We start from the raw sequence: 15,761 nt of genomic DNA on the forward strand, positions 1-15,761 counted from the left end.
TCTCTTATACTGGTTTTTAAAAAATTTTTATAACTTTGAGAATCATGTGTATTTTGTTTCTGAACTTGTACAGCAACTGTGTACCATCAGTTGAAATAGTAATTATCTTTTCCATTTATGAAAATTCACCCTATGAATTTTCTTAGGAACAAATTAACCTTGTAATGAGAGGGATGACTGCTGAATTCTATGCAAATATTTAAAGGAATAAGGTAGGGAAAAATGAGGTAGAGCTATATATAGTGACATGAAAAGATGCCCAAACCATATGAAGAAAAGAGGTGTATATATATTATGAAGCTCTTTCTGTTTTTTGAGGTTTTTTATTTTATTATTTATTTATTTATTTTTTTGACAAGGTCTCACTCTGACTCCTAGGCTCGAGTGAAGTGGTGTGATCATGGCTCACTGCAGCCTAAACCACCTGGGCTCAAGCAGTCCTCTTACCTCAGCCTCCCAAGTAGCAGGGACTACAAGCGCATGCTACCACGCCCAGCTAATTTTTGTATTTTTTATACAGATGGGATTTTGCCATGTTGGCCAGGCTGGTCTTGAACTCCTGGCTTTAAGTGATCTGTACACCTCGACCTCCCAAAGTGCTGGGATTATAGGCTTGAGCCACTCTGCCCAGCTCTCTTTTTGTTTTCTGATACATGTAACTATTTGTTAGTAGATGCTTAGGGGAAAAAAATCTGGAAACATATACAGCCAATTTTAAAGTATTGTAAAAGTCGTATCATTTAAGGATCTAGATTTTGCCAAGTGAACCGTGTTGATAAGTTGATAACCTCCTCTAGCAGGGAAACTGTAACACATGGTAATACACTGAAGACCAAGAAGTCAGTGAGAGAGCCATGGACTACCACTTTGACGCTCCCATGCTTACCACCCATGACACATGACCCAGAGTGGCCTTTGGGGTCAGGCCATGTAGCAAACACTAGTAAAACTTAGTATTTCTCCTAGTTTCAAATAAACATAACCATGAATATAAATCCTAATATTTTCCCATCCCAATGGATCATCTTGTGCCCTATGTGCCCTGCTTGAGCGAACACTGATATTTCTATAACTCTACAGATAGAGCACTCTACAAATGGATTGGCGGGTGATTCATTAGCATAGTATGTATATGCAATCAGAATACAATTTTGTGTATAAAAACATGCACTGTGTATGTCAGGGAACACAACTGTTCTGAGGAGGGAAGCACCAACACCATCAGGTATTTGTTTTCTGAGAAAGGAGGAAGATAGACTTTCATGATCTCTAGGATGGCTTCCCACTGACTCTTGAAAACCCCTAGACCTCTCTAAGCCATTGAGGAAGCAGTTGAAGTGGCTATAGTTGAATGAAGTGGTCTCTTTAAAGAAAATTTGATCCAGAGTGACTGTTAACCAGTGTGATACATGACAGTCTTTGAAATAAATGTCTTTAAAGTCATTCAGTGTGATTCTGTGTAGCTCTTCCACATTGAAGATGTTCTGTTTCATAAAAACTTAAATTTAATAATAGAATTTAATAACTATCCCCTTATGATACATCAAATATTAGTTTTCAGACTTTTAGCTACTTCTTCTAGAGGCAGCGTTTCCATAAAGAAGTCTCAGCTAAATGCTAAGCACTGTTACCAAGTGGAGGAATGAAGATTGAACATCGCCAAAGCAATTGTGCACATTTTTGGAAAATAATTTTATTTGTCAGAATGAAATTCACGGCCCTTTTAAGCAAAAAGTAGGCACATGATCAAAATGGCATTGAATTAGAAAAAGAAGTTAATCAAGCAATCTTTATTGAAGCCGTCTGTGCTAGGGTCCGTGAAGGAAGCATTGTAATCCTGGCTGACATTTATCATGACATTTATTGTATCTTGTGCCAGGCGGATCAAAAGGTGGGTTATCTGTGCAGCTGCCCAAAGCACTAACCCATAAGCAGCACTGAAATGTCAAGGGAACAAATGGGAAATGGGTGCCAGTTACCTGAGCATTTCACAGGATTCCTTCAGAGTTGGCAAACTAAGTGGTTTCACTCCCACCAATGTAGGCAGCACATTCAAGTGATGTGACAGGGAATAGGGGTGTGTTGGGGAAGCGGGTGAGGTCAGGACTTTCAAGCTGGGACTACCCGAAGGTGAAGGAGGCACCAGCACGTGGGGACATCAGGTACAGGGACAGCGGTGCAGACAACCCCACCCCAGGTGATGAGCGGCTGGAGCACAGGGAACCTGGGAGAAAGGTGCCAGTGAGGTCGGAAGGTAGTCGGAAGCCACAGGAAAGAATTTTAATATTATCTGAACTGTGATGGGAAAGCATTGACGTTTTCAACAGGGCAGTGGCATGAGCTGACTCACCTTTGAAAGGACGCATTTGGCTGACCGCTGGAGAACAGCTCCAGGAAGGCAAGAGTAGAGGCAGAGAGTGGATAATGAGAGGCCGTGGAGGTGAGAAGTGAGGGTGATGGACCTGGGATGACACTTCTTGTTAGAGCCAGCAGGATTGGCTGAATACAATAGTTGCTTCCTAACTGGGCAGGGCTGGGCTGGGGCTTCCATGCTCAGTCTCCTACACTGCAGCCTCCCGGCAGCAGCCAGAGGGATTTTTCTAAAATATAAATCAGAATGTTACCTTAAAACCTTCAAGTGAAATAACCTAAATGGTTCCCAATAGGGAACTGGGTAAATAAATAACAGTACCTTATGCAATGCAATACCATGCAGTCAAGACAAACAAATGACCACGCAAACACTCTACCAATACCGCCACGAATGCTCCCCAATACAAGAATTGAAAACACAGAGTGTGAATATTATGCTACCATTTGTAAAAGAAAAAGGGAGGATGCTTGTGTGTGCACGTTTAATTTTATGTGTGTGTAAATCTCGGTAAGAAAACACAAGAACCTTTTACCTAAATGGTTTCCAGGGAGAGGATCTGGACAGGAAGGGGATAGGGTGGGAGGGAGACTGTCTGCCTTTGGTACTTTTGAGGTTTGAATCCTATGACTCTAAATAGTCATATTATCTCTTAAACAATAAGTCAAATTAAAATTTTTACATGAATTTGGCCCGGCGTGGTGGCTCATGTTTGTAATCCCAGCACTTTGGGAGGCCAAGGCAGGAGCATTACTTGAGGTCAGGAGTTCAAGACCAGCCTGGCCAACATGGTGAAACCCCATTTCTAGTAAAAACACAAAAAGTATCCGGGTGTAGTGGCACGCACCTGTAATCTCAGCTACCAGGGAGACTGAGACAAGAGAATCGCTTGAACCTGAGAGGTGAAGGTTGCAGTGAGCCAAGATGATACCACTGTATTCCAACCTGGGTGACACAGCCAGATTCTGTCCCCCACCCCTCAAAAAACTTTTTTACATTAATTAAACAAATAACTTATCTCACTTCCTGTCTTCACTTAACAGAAAATCTAGTCTCCTCAGCTACAAGACCTCATAACTCAGCCTGCCCATCTCTGCCTTCATCCTCTAGCACTTTCTCATCCATGGGTCTGCAGGGAATGCCACAGTCAGCCTCAACGCTCTCTTCTTTTGCAGGCTCCAGGCAGAATTCCACCCAAGTATCTGTTTATTCCAGATTCTCAGAGGTCCAGCCTTTCTTATGCCATGCTAAGTTGGAGTACTTGGTGAATCATTGTATGAGTTTTCTCCTAACTGTGTTCCAGCCACACCAGCCTCCTCTTGATCCTCAACATGGCGAGCTTAGTTCCTTCTGAGGAGTTTTGCTCTTGCAGAGAGGAGGTCTGTACTTTAACCTCTCAGGATAGCCCTGTATGGCTCTGCTCAGAAGTCACTTCCTCAGAGAGGACTTTCCCAACCTCGATTTAAATTTGCTACCCATCACCTCCATTATTGAAAACCCATGTTCCAGCCAGGCATGGTGGCTCAAGCCTGTAATCCCAACACTTAGGGAGGCTGAGGCGGGTGGATCACTTGAGGCCAGGAGTTTGAGACCAGTGTGGCCAACATAGCAACTCTGTCTCTACAAAAATTAGCTGGGCATGGTGGGGCATGGTGGTGCATGCCAGTAGTCCCAGCTACTCAGGAGGCTGAGGTAGGAGAATCACTTGAACCCAGGAGGCAGAGGTTGCAGTGAGCTCAGATTGGACCACTGCACTCCAGCCTGGGTAACAGTCAGACCTTGTCTCAAAAAAGAACAGAAAAGAAAACCCATGTTCTACTGTCTTCACAGCAATCGCCCTATCTGAAATTATGTCATTTACTTGCTTATTTATTGTATGTCTCCCCACTATGCTCAGCTGTCACCATCCTCTCGATGCCTGGAATGGTGCCAGGCTCATACTAGACAGCAAATACTTGTTAATGAATGAATATTTTTCTCTTTTTACTTCAATCTTTTGGTGGTCCCTACTGTCATAATATTTTTAATAGCTCTCATTGTATTATTTTATAGTGTATAGGGACAGCATACAGACTACCGTTTTCATCCTGGCTTTGCTTCTTTTTAGATCTGTGACCTTGGGCAAGTCATGAACCTCACTGGATTTTGTAAAGTTTGAAAAAAGATGCAAGGAATAAAGAGCCGGTTCTGAAAAGCCTCAGTGTGAACAGGACAAATGGGAAGGACTGCTGCCCATTTCAGGATGAGAAGATGGGTCTAGTCAGGGCAGGTGACCCACCCAAGGTCACGTAACCCGGGGCGCAGAGGTCTCCACTTCCTGGACTTCCGACTCCACGCTCTGTGCGTGATTGTCGGCGTTTTCTCCTTATCATTTCTAATCCTACAAGAGCCCCTGCCTCTCTCCTCCACTGGGAATGGAGTCTATGTTTATGATCAACAAATAACCCTCATTACTGGGAATTGGTAGTTTGCCTTTTGATTTTCTTCTTGTAAATGAGTGATATGTTTGGGCCTGGAAAACAGTACACAGAGTTTCTAGACAACATCATGAAATTAAATGCTGTGACACACTGACTTAGGGAAGCTGTTCATCTCGCCGTTTCTTAAAACAAATGAAACGGTTGATCAGCTTTGCCTCTGCATATTTATTTGTTATAACTGATAGAAACACTAACATTTGGAGCCAGAGAATTGAACCTGTATTCTAATCTAAGTGCCTAAATACAAAGTCATTTTCCAGACATCGTGTTGATATTCTATTTTTTCAATTTAGACTGTAGCCTGCAGGAATAAGGGCTGGGTTGGTAATGACCTGGAGGAGGTTGTGAATCTCTGAAATTTGACAACAGATGTCACTAGCGCCACATTGCTCACAGAGCATCACGCTACCTGGCATTTCAGAATTCATACATTTTCTTTGGCATAATAAAACATTTTTAAGAAAATGCAGCAGCTTATTGTAAAAAATGTCTGCCTCCTGTGCCAGGCACTAACACCATGTCTGACCTCATTTATCCCTGCAATGGCTTTAGGAAGTCATAACATAATCCCCATTTGATAGGCAGGGAAACTGAGGCTTAGAATGGCCTAGTATTGCCTAAGGTCATGCAGGGAATGACCCATGTCTATTTGTCTCCAAAGCTGTGTTCTTCCCATGCTATCTTTGATTAAAGTCCAGCATCGCTATAAACAGCCCCCAAAGTGTGCCATCCTTGCAGAGTGTCTACCTTGCAGCCGTCCATCTGAGCCAATTAGAGCTACTCAAATTAGGAGTGTCACACTGAAGCAGATGAATAGAGGCGGAGTGGGCTGAAATACAGAATTTAATCGAGCAAAATGATGGCACAGAAGTTCCCAGAAGCAGAATCGCAATAGGCCCCCTAGCCTGCAGCTCCCTGAAGCTAAGTCACTGACATTTGAAAAGCTTGCTCCTTAACAAATTATGCATCCCATTTTCTTTTTCCACCTCCTCCCTGTGAAGCAGCAATCAGCTTTGTCATTCATTCTTCAGGAAACTAGCCAGGATATGCCAGGGAGAGTGCAACTGAGAACTTAAGATGTCTCTTTCTTGAAAAATCTGGGAACAAAGAAGCTGTCGTTGTGCTTTTGACTCATGTCACTTTTCAGTATGGTGTGGAGAATGTGTTCATTGCACCACCAAAGCCCACGTGAGGTTGGGGATGGAAGAGCGGGAGGCATGGAGGTCATTCTTGGTGTTTGCGGGGGAAGGGGAGCACTAACATTTACTATTCCCTACCTGTGGGTCAAGTGCCTTACACATGTGCTCCCATTTAATCCAATGGCCGTGCTAAACAGCTGTGTGTGCCCTTCCCATTTCAAGGATGGAGAATGAGAGGCTGAGAGGTCGCAAGACTTAGTCAGGACCCAGAGTCTGGATTTAAAGCAAGTCCCCCTGACTGAAACCATCTCATTCTGCTGTGAATCCCCATCCTTTGTGTTACCAGTGCCAGCCCCTCCTCCATGCCCTTCTCCACGGTAGATCACTAGAGATGTGACTCCCACATCCAAGCTCTGATCTAGGCTGGGCAACTACGGATGGCCATGCCATCCCTCTGATCCTCAGTTTCCAATGATAAAAGTTGAATGTTGGTTGTTAAAGGCTCAAATCAGACATGGTCTATTCAACATCGTTGCTGGAGCTCCTGCCTTGGGTTGAGCATCAGTGCCAGGCATAGAGGAGCAGAAAGTCATACATTTGTTCGTGGGGGGCTAACTGATGTTTTGCAATCTATAAAGCACCATCCAAAAGTAAGTTAGTATGAAGTGAATATCGTTCAGGGGTCCAGATGCAATTTTGGTGCAGAGTGTCTCTGCTGCCCACTTCTTGTTGGGACTGCTTTCTTTCCTCAGGCAAAGGACTTCTGCCTGTTTATTAATCAGTTCATCATCCATAGATTCACTCATTCATTCACCATTCATTCATTCACTCATGTCATTTCTCCTATATCCAACATTTAGCATTGACAGCTTACACGCTAAAACTGACTTCAAAAGAGTAATTACTGTTCAAACACAAAGAAAGGATGCTTTTTCTCATGAAGGTACTTACAACAGGAAGCTGCAGGTGTAAAGTTTCTCTGTGATTCTGTTTCCTCCATTAAACCAGCTCTGTGCCCCACATAGGGCTCCTCACTCCACAGGTATTAATAATCAGTGAAGGAAAGAAGAGAGAGAACAGGGCCACGTTTGACAAATGGGAATCCGGGACGGTTGAGCCCACCGGAGTCGTCTGGGTGACTCTGAGGCCGATTCTGGTTGAGCGGAGGAAGTGTCTAGTGCGTACTCGGCCCTCTGTAGGAGACAGAGCCACCGGGAGCCCAGAGCCACGTGGTGGAGCTTTCCCGGCATGCCAGGGATGGGGCAGAGGGCTGAGGGCTCCATGCACCAGAGCGTCTGCACCCTTCATTCCATTAGTATGTGAGGCTCCACTGGCTCCCAGCAAAGTACTTTGCTCAGGGCCCCACTGGCACTGAGTAATACAAACCCGAACTGTAAGGTGATTCACGCCCAGACTCATTTAACTCCACTCTGCTCTCTAGCCTACTCTGCATAAAAATCACCCAGAGGCAATGGTTTAAAAAAAAAATGCAGAATCCAGAGCCTCATCTGCTCTCTCAGCTTAGGATCCTGCAGATGTGGGCTGGGGAGCAGAAATCTGCCTCTTTTTTTTTTTTTTTTTTTTGAGACGGAGTATTGCCTTGTCGCCAGACTAGAGTGCAGTGGGGCAATCTGGGCTCACTGCAAACTCCACCCCCTGGATTCAAGCAATTCCTCTGCCTCAGCCTCCTGAATAGCTGGGACTACAGGTGTGCACCACCACACCCAGCTAATTTTTTGCATTTTAGTAGAGATGGGGTTTCACCATGTTGGCCAGGATGGTCTCTATCTCCTGACCTCATGATCTGCCCACCTCGGCCTCCCAAAGTGCTGGGATTACAGGCATGAGCCACTGCACCTGGCCAGAAATTCTCATTTTTGACAAGTAGCCAGGTGATTCTGATAAGGGCTCTCTACTCTGACCCGGGTAACAAACAAGGAGGGTTCAACACACCTGAGTATTTGCCAGAATGACCCCAGAAAAACCTGAGCAAATATTAACTCAACACCTATTATGTACCAGGCACTCTTCTGAGGACAAGGGGACTCACTAAGTCTTCCTGGCAAATTCATCAAGTGGGAGCTGTTGTCATCTCTAACCTCATATTCTATTCTATTATAATAATCATATATGTTATAAATCAGGAAAGGGAGCAGTGTAAATTGAGGTTGAGGAAGACCTCTCTGACGTATAAATGAGGAAACTGAGGAATGAATACAGGGGATGCCTAACTTGCTCAATGCCCTAGAACTTTTTTTTTTTTTTTCAGACAGTCTTGCTCTGTCACCCAGGCTGGAGTGCAGTGGTACCATCTTGGCTCACTGCCACCTCTGCCTCCCGGGTTCAAGAGATTTTCCCACCTCAGCCTCCCAAGTAGCTGAAATTACAGGCACGCGCCAGCACGCCAGGCTAATTTTTATATTTTAAGTAGAGACAGGGTTTCACCATGTTATATTTTTAGTAGACAGGGGGTTTCGCCATGTTTTGAGACCAGCCTGGCCAACAACATGAAACCCTGTCTCTACTAAAAATACAAAAATTAGCTAGGTGTAGTGGTTCATGCCTGTAGTCCCAGCTACTCAGGAGGCTGAGGCACGAGAATCGCTTGAACCCTGGAGGAGGAGGTTACAGTGAGCTGAGATCACACCACTGCACTCCAGCCTGGGTGACAGAGCAAAACTCTGTCTCAAAAAAAAAAAAAACCAATTAAAAAAATAAAATAAAATAAAAAAGGAAATGCATCACCTGTATGGTAGGAAATTCAGTCAGGCCCTGCCCCAGACTCGCTGAATCTGACACGGTGGGTGCAGGGCTCAGCCATTTCGGTTTCATCACAGCTTCAGGTAACGCTAATGCCTGCCCAGGTGTGAGAACCACTGGGCTATTAACAGATCATCTCGTGGGTAGGTGGATGATGTCCTGCAACTCCCAAGTCGGCCTCCACCACGTCCTCTTAGCCTTGAGGTTTCTGAGGGTTTTTCTTCATCTCCTGGTTGAGTTCTCCAGTTCATTCCACACATAATCAATAGATTGACAGAGGGGAGTCGGGGAAGGCAGAATTCAGAACATTCTTCTGTTCTGAAAACAATTCCGCAGTCAGAAGCATCTCCAGAGAGAGACATCGTGAGTGAGTGTGACAGCGCCTGCTTGACCCGCCTGAGGTGTGGGCGAGTGGGCACAAGTGGCTCTTAAACAGACTCATTTCTGGCTCTATTGTTTCTGAATGCAGGCTTCTGGCAGGACCTCAAAGAGATGGCTCCGAACCAGTTTAAGCACACAGCGACAGAGGTGTGCAGGTGTCAGCTTGCTAGCCCTCTGAGGTTGGGTTGTGATGCCCAGCGCTCTGCCCTCAGGCTCTAGCCCAGGGCCTTCCTGCCCTTCTGCAAGTGTGTGCCCTTCCCCCTGCTTAGAATGTTCTTTCCCAGGTCTTTGCAGAGGTCTGCTCTCTCATTGTATGAAGGTCTCTGCTCAAATGCCACCTCATCAGAAAGCCTCCCTGGCCACTGTAGCCAAAGTAGCCACCACCAACCCCGTTCTACTCAATCTATTTTAGTTTTCTCCCTCTTGACATTAGTCAACCTACTTATCTGTCTGTCTCTTTTTCTTCTTCTTCTTCTTTTTTTTTTGAAACAGAGCCTTGCTCTGTTGCCCAGGCTGGAGTGCAGTGGCACAATCTCAGCTCACTGCAATCTCCACCTCCTGGGTTCAAGTGATTCTCCTGCCTCAGCCTCCTGAGTAGCTGGGTCTACAGGCACACACCACCACACCTGGCTGATTTTTGTATTTTTAGTAGAGATGGATGGGGTTTCACCATGTTTGTCAGGCTAGTCTCAAGCTCCTGACCTCAGGTGATCCACCCACCTTGGCCTCCCAAAGTGCTAGGATTGCAGGCATGAGCCATGGTGTCCGGCCTGTTTCTTATATACTCACCCACCCCCCAAAACCAGAATATATTTCATGAAAGCAAAGACTTTGTTTTGCTCATCACTGAATCCCCACCTGCTAGAACAATAGTAAACACATGTTAGAGACTGAATAAATCTTTGATGAATAAATGGATGAGGCTGTCAAGACATACTTGGCTGAAGTAACCAGCTGCATTGGGCAAGTTTCAACACAGCTTTGGGATTCCTGCCCTTGGCCTGGTGCTACAGTCCAGGTCAGAATGAAAAATCATTCATTCATATTCCAAAAAATAGTAAGTGAACCCTTACCAGGTACAAGGTTCTAACTAGGCATTAGAGATATAATGATTATCAAAAACAAGCAATGCTCCTGGAGCTTACGGTCCAAATGCTACCAAATAAGCACACAAACAAAATATGAATGTGGGGCATGGAAAGGTAACTGGTGCCCCAAATCTGTCTAATGGAAGGACCTGACCTAGTTTGGGGAGATAGGAAGAGCTGCCCCAAGGAAGTGACGAATAAGCAGGAGTTAAGAGTGGAGAGGAGGAAGGATGATGGGGAGAACGTTCTGGACAGAGTGAACAGTATATGGAAAGGTCCTATGGCAGGATAGAGAAACCTGGTAGTGTGAGGGGGCAGAAGGACTCTACAGTGTCCACAGCAGAGACCGTAACAGGGAGGGTGATCTGAGAGAGCCCGGGTGGGTGAGGCTCATCAGTCATAATAGGGGATTTTGCTTTGATCCTAAGAGTGGAGTAGAACCACTGATACATTGTAAACTGGGTGGCAGTGGTAGGTGGGTGAAATGATCAGATTTTTGTTTTAAAAAGGTCTCTATGGCAAACCACTTTGCATGCATGTATTGAACTCAAAGGGCCATATATACACATATTATAGGTTGTAGGTAAGAACTCTGGAATCAAACACCTAGATGCAAATCCTGGCTTTATTACTTACTATCTGTGTATCCTTGGGGAAATTATTTAACCTGTCTATGCCTCAGTTTTCCTTTGTGCAAGATGGGGATTGGCCGTGTGCCGTGCGCTCACGCCTGTAATCCCAGCACTTTGGGAGGCTGAGCGGATGGATGACTTGAGGTCAGGAGCTGGAGACTAGCTTAGCCAACATGGCGAAACCCTGTCTCTACTAAAAATACAAATATTAGCTGGGCGTGATGGTGCACGCCTGTAATCCCAGGTACTCGGGAGGCTGAGGCAGGAGAATCGCTTGAACCTAGGAGGCGGAGGTTGCAATGAGCCGAGATTGCTCCACTGCACTCCCACCTGGGCGACACAGCAAGACTCTGTCTCAAAAATAAAAGAAAAAAAGAAGGATGAGGATAATGATAGTTAATGGTAGTACTTATCTTGTAGGGTAACTGTGAGGCTGACAGCAGCTAATAATCCATGGAAGGAGTTTAGAACAGTGTTTGACTCACAGTATACATTCAATAACGTTCGTTACTATTATTATAACATTTCATGTTGACTGGTATTGTTATGCTATTGAGCAGATGAAAAACTGAAGTACAGAGAAGTTAAAGCATGTGCTCAACATTATTAGGCAAAGTAACAGAGACAAAATTCAAACCCTAAGTGTTACATTATCAGACTTCTCAGTAGCAGAGATAAATAGGACTGTTTGGGTAGGTCAGTTCCCGGTCCAAAGCACCAAAATGAACCAAGGACATTTGTGGGGACAGACCAAAAGGCAAAGAGCTCTAAAGTAATTAAGCTACCCTGACAATAGTTATTCATTAATTTGCCAATATTTTATATGTATACTAAGTAACAGCCCCAGTGCTGGAGAGTGGAAATTCTAAGACAAAATAGACATGTGATCTTGACTTAAAGAGATCATGGTCCAGTGAAAGAGATACACCAATAAACAGAAAAATGGAGCCTACAGTATCACAGGTGTTGTGAGTGAATATCGTTTACGCTAGGCCTTACCTGCTGTCACTTTTCTAGATGGAAAAACTCTGCTGGCCTTGGTTCAGGCCTCATTAAGTTTAAGATCAATCAGGATGCTATTGGCCATGAGCAACAGAAATTTACCATAAGGATTTTAAAATTTTTTTATGTTTATTTATTCACTTATTTTTTTTGTTGAGATAGTGTCTCACTCTGTCACCCAGGCTGGAGTGCAGTGGTGTGATTTCTGCTCACTGAAACCTCTGCCTCCTGGGTTCAAGCGATTCTCCTGCTTCAGCCTCCCAAGTAGCTGGGATTACAGGCGTCCACCACCATGCTCAGCTAATTTTTTGTTTTGTTTTGTTTGTCTGTTTGTTTTTTGAGATGGAGTCTCCCTCTGTTGCCAGGCTGGAGTGCAGTGGCGCAATCTTGGCTCACTGCAACCTCCGCCTCCCAGGTTCAAGCGATTCTCCTGCCTCAGCCTCTCGAGTACCTGGGACTACAGGCATGCGCCACCATGCTCGGCTAATATTTGTATTTTTAGTAGAGATGGGGTTTTACCATGTTGGCCAGGATGGTCTCGATTTCTTGACCTCATGTTCCGCCTGCCTCGGCCTTCCAAAGTGCTGAGATTATAGGGGAGAGCCACCGCTCTCAGTCAGGAACTATTTTTAACCTCACGTAACAGGAAATCGAAGAAGTTAGTAGGCAGGGAAACTCCAGGGTTGGCTAATTAAAAGAACTGAGTCCCGTCTTTGAAACAATTTCTGGAATAGCCATCTGAGGAGCTGTGTAGATATTTCCCTGGTGAAAAAACTGTAACTAATAAAAATTATTTTTAAAAAGAAACATTTATAGTCTCTGGAAATTGTCTTAAAGATATCTAGCAAACAGGCCAGGCACGGTGACTCACTCCTGTAATCCCAGCACCATGGGAGGCCGAAGCAGGCAGATCACATGAGGTCAAGCGTTCGAGACCAGACTGGCCAACATGGTGAAACCCCATCTCTACTAAAAATACAAAAATTAGCTGGGTGTGGTGGTGCACACCTGTAATCTCAGCTGCTTAGGAGGCTGAGGCAGGAGAATCTCTTGAACCTGGGAGGCAGAGGTTGCAGTGAGCCGAGATTGTGCCACTGCACTCCAGCCTGGGCAAAAGAGTGAGACTCCATCACTCTATCATTTGCTCTAGAAAAAAGAAAAAGACATATAGCAAATAAAGAAACATTTCACGGTAAGAATAGCATGAATCTGGGTTATCTGAGCCATAGCCTGTTCCCTTCCCCTCCCCCCAGCTCAGCACAATGAAGCTCTGCCACAAGTGGGTGCAGACAAGAACATAGCATTTCCTCTTCCCCCAGATCCTAGCTGAGGGCAGGAATATTGCAGGTCACCAGAAACACTTATTCCCCTAACTCCATGTTGTAGAGGCTAAATTCCAGGCAAGAGCAGCTGAGAGATCTGGAGTTCTCTTCTCTACCCAGTCCCCGCTCACTCACAGGGTAGGAGTTCTACCCAAGGCGTGTCAGTCTGAGACACTGGGACCCTGGTTGCCCTCGTTTCATGTTGCTCCTAAGGGAGAAGTTCTGCTCTGGGAGAGGCAAGCTGAGCAGACCAGAGACAACCACCACCAGCAGCACACTACTTGTAAAGTCTGCATGTTGCTGCAAGAGGAAGAGGCTGCTGTCCTCACCCCTAGCTCTGAAGCAGTGATGTAGAGATTTTGTCCAGAGGGAGAGAGAGGCCTTCAGAACAGAGAGCTTCAGTGTTCTCCCACAGGGGGAACCAGCTTTATTGTGAACAGAGTGTAGAGGGACGTTCAAATCAAATGATATGAACAAACAAAATACGAAGGTGGGGCAAGGAGAGGTAACTGGTGGTAATTAAACAATGAATCTTCCGATGGTAAGCAGTTACGAGGAGACAAGTAGCTTATTGAATAAAAGAAGATAAACCTAAGCCATCTAGTAGTTTAACATGAAGAATCAGGGAAAGAGACAGTTAAGAAGAGCCCTTTTGGGATTAGAACGAGACTCAAAGACTGGCCTTAAAGACTACCTCTGTAAAGGGGCCCAAATTTCACAGAATCCTGTTGTAGAGCGATTTTTGCCTCACAGCATTGTCGAAAACAATAGAACAATCAACCATCAATTGGTAGAGGCCAATATCTAGGTATGATACCCACAGAGGCAGACGGCATAACAGAGATAAAGGAAAAAGACAGTCAAAGAGAGCCCTGCTAAAACCAGTGGCATCCTAGAGGGGCTGTGCTCATGCCCAAGGCTGAGTTCTCTGAGGAACAACATCAAATGCTGTGCCCTGTGCGCGGAAATAGACTTTCCTGAAATATAAAAAGAATATTTATTATAGAAGTAAGCTTTATTTCTCTTGTTCTTTCATATTGGGAGGAATATTGAATACACAGAGTCCTGGATTGCTCTAGCAATGTTACTAACCAAATAAACAAGCAAACAACAAATCTTTGGGAGCATGGAGAATTGGTATTCAGAGTTGCTACAACATATTATCTAAAATGTCCACTTTTCAAAAAAATTGTTCAGTACCATAGGAAACGTAAAAAGTATTGTGAGGCATGCAAAAAATTATATAAATATGTGGAAAAGAAACAAAACATTCTAAAGCAGCACTCAGATTGAAATTTATAGCTGTAAATATGTATATTCAAAAAGAAGAAAGACCTCAAATCAATAACCCCATGTTCTGCTTTAAGAAACAAGAAAAAGAAGAGCAAACTAAAGCAAAATGAAAGAAACAGTAAATATAGAGTACAAAGATGTGAAATAGAAAAACAATAGAGAAAAACCCAACAAAACCCAAAGTGGTTCTTGGAAAGATGAACAATATTGATAAACTTTTAGCTAGATTGATCAAAAAAACAGAGAGAAAAAAACTCGTATTACTAAAATGAGGAATAAAAGGGGGCATATTACAAAATCTAAAAAGGAATATTGTTAACAATTGTATACCAATAAATTAGGCAAACTAGATGAAACACACAGATTCCTAAAAAGAAACAACCACCAAAACTGTCTCAAGAAGAAATAGAAAACCTGATAGATCTATAACAAGCAAAGATACTGAAGCAGAAAACTTATCACAAAGAAAAGTTCTGGCCCAGATGGCTCGGTAAACTCTACCAAATGTTTAAGGAAGAATTAACATCAATCTCCCACAAACTCTTCAAAAAATACAGAAAGAGAGAACACTTCCCAACTCCTATGAAACCAATATTACCCTAATACTAAAATCAGGCAAAGACATTACAAGAAAACTATAGATCAACATCTCTCATAAATATAGATGCAATAATCTTCAACAAAATTCCTGTAAATCAAGTCTAGCAACATATAGAAAGTATTATAAACCATAACCAAATAGGATTTATCCCAGGAACGCAAGGCTGGTTTAACATCCAAAAGTCAATTCATGTAATATACAATATTAATAGAATAAAGGAGAAAAACATGGTCATTTCAACAGAGGCAGAAAAGCATTCAGGAAAATACAACACTTTTATGATTTTAAAAGATCAACAAATGAGAAACACAAAAGAATTTTCTTAACTTGATAAAGGGCATCTATCGAAAAGGCACATTTACCATCATTCGTAATGATGAAAAACTGAATACTTTCCCCTTAAGATGAAGAACAAGAAAAAGATGTCCATTCTCAGCACTTCTATTTGCCACTTCTTTTTTGTTGTTTTTTGTTTGTTTGTTTTATCCTTAGCAAACAAACACAGGATATTTGCCACTTCTATTCTGGAGGTTATAACCAGAAAAAATAGGCAAGAAAAATAAATACAGACATTTAACTTGGAGAGGAAGAAGTAAAACTATTTTGGCCGGGCGCGGTGGCTCAAGCCTGTAATCCCAGCACTTTGGGAGGCCGAGATGGGCGGATCACGAGGTCAGGAGATCGAGACCATC

Source organism: Colobus angolensis, unplaced genomic scaffold (genome assembly GCF_000951035.1).
Source record: "Colobus angolensis palliatus isolate OR3802 unplaced genomic scaffold, Cang.pa_1.0 Scaffold219, whole genome shotgun sequence".
Lineage (NCBI taxonomy): Eukaryota > Metazoa > Chordata > Mammalia > Primates > Cercopithecidae > Colobus > Colobus angolensis.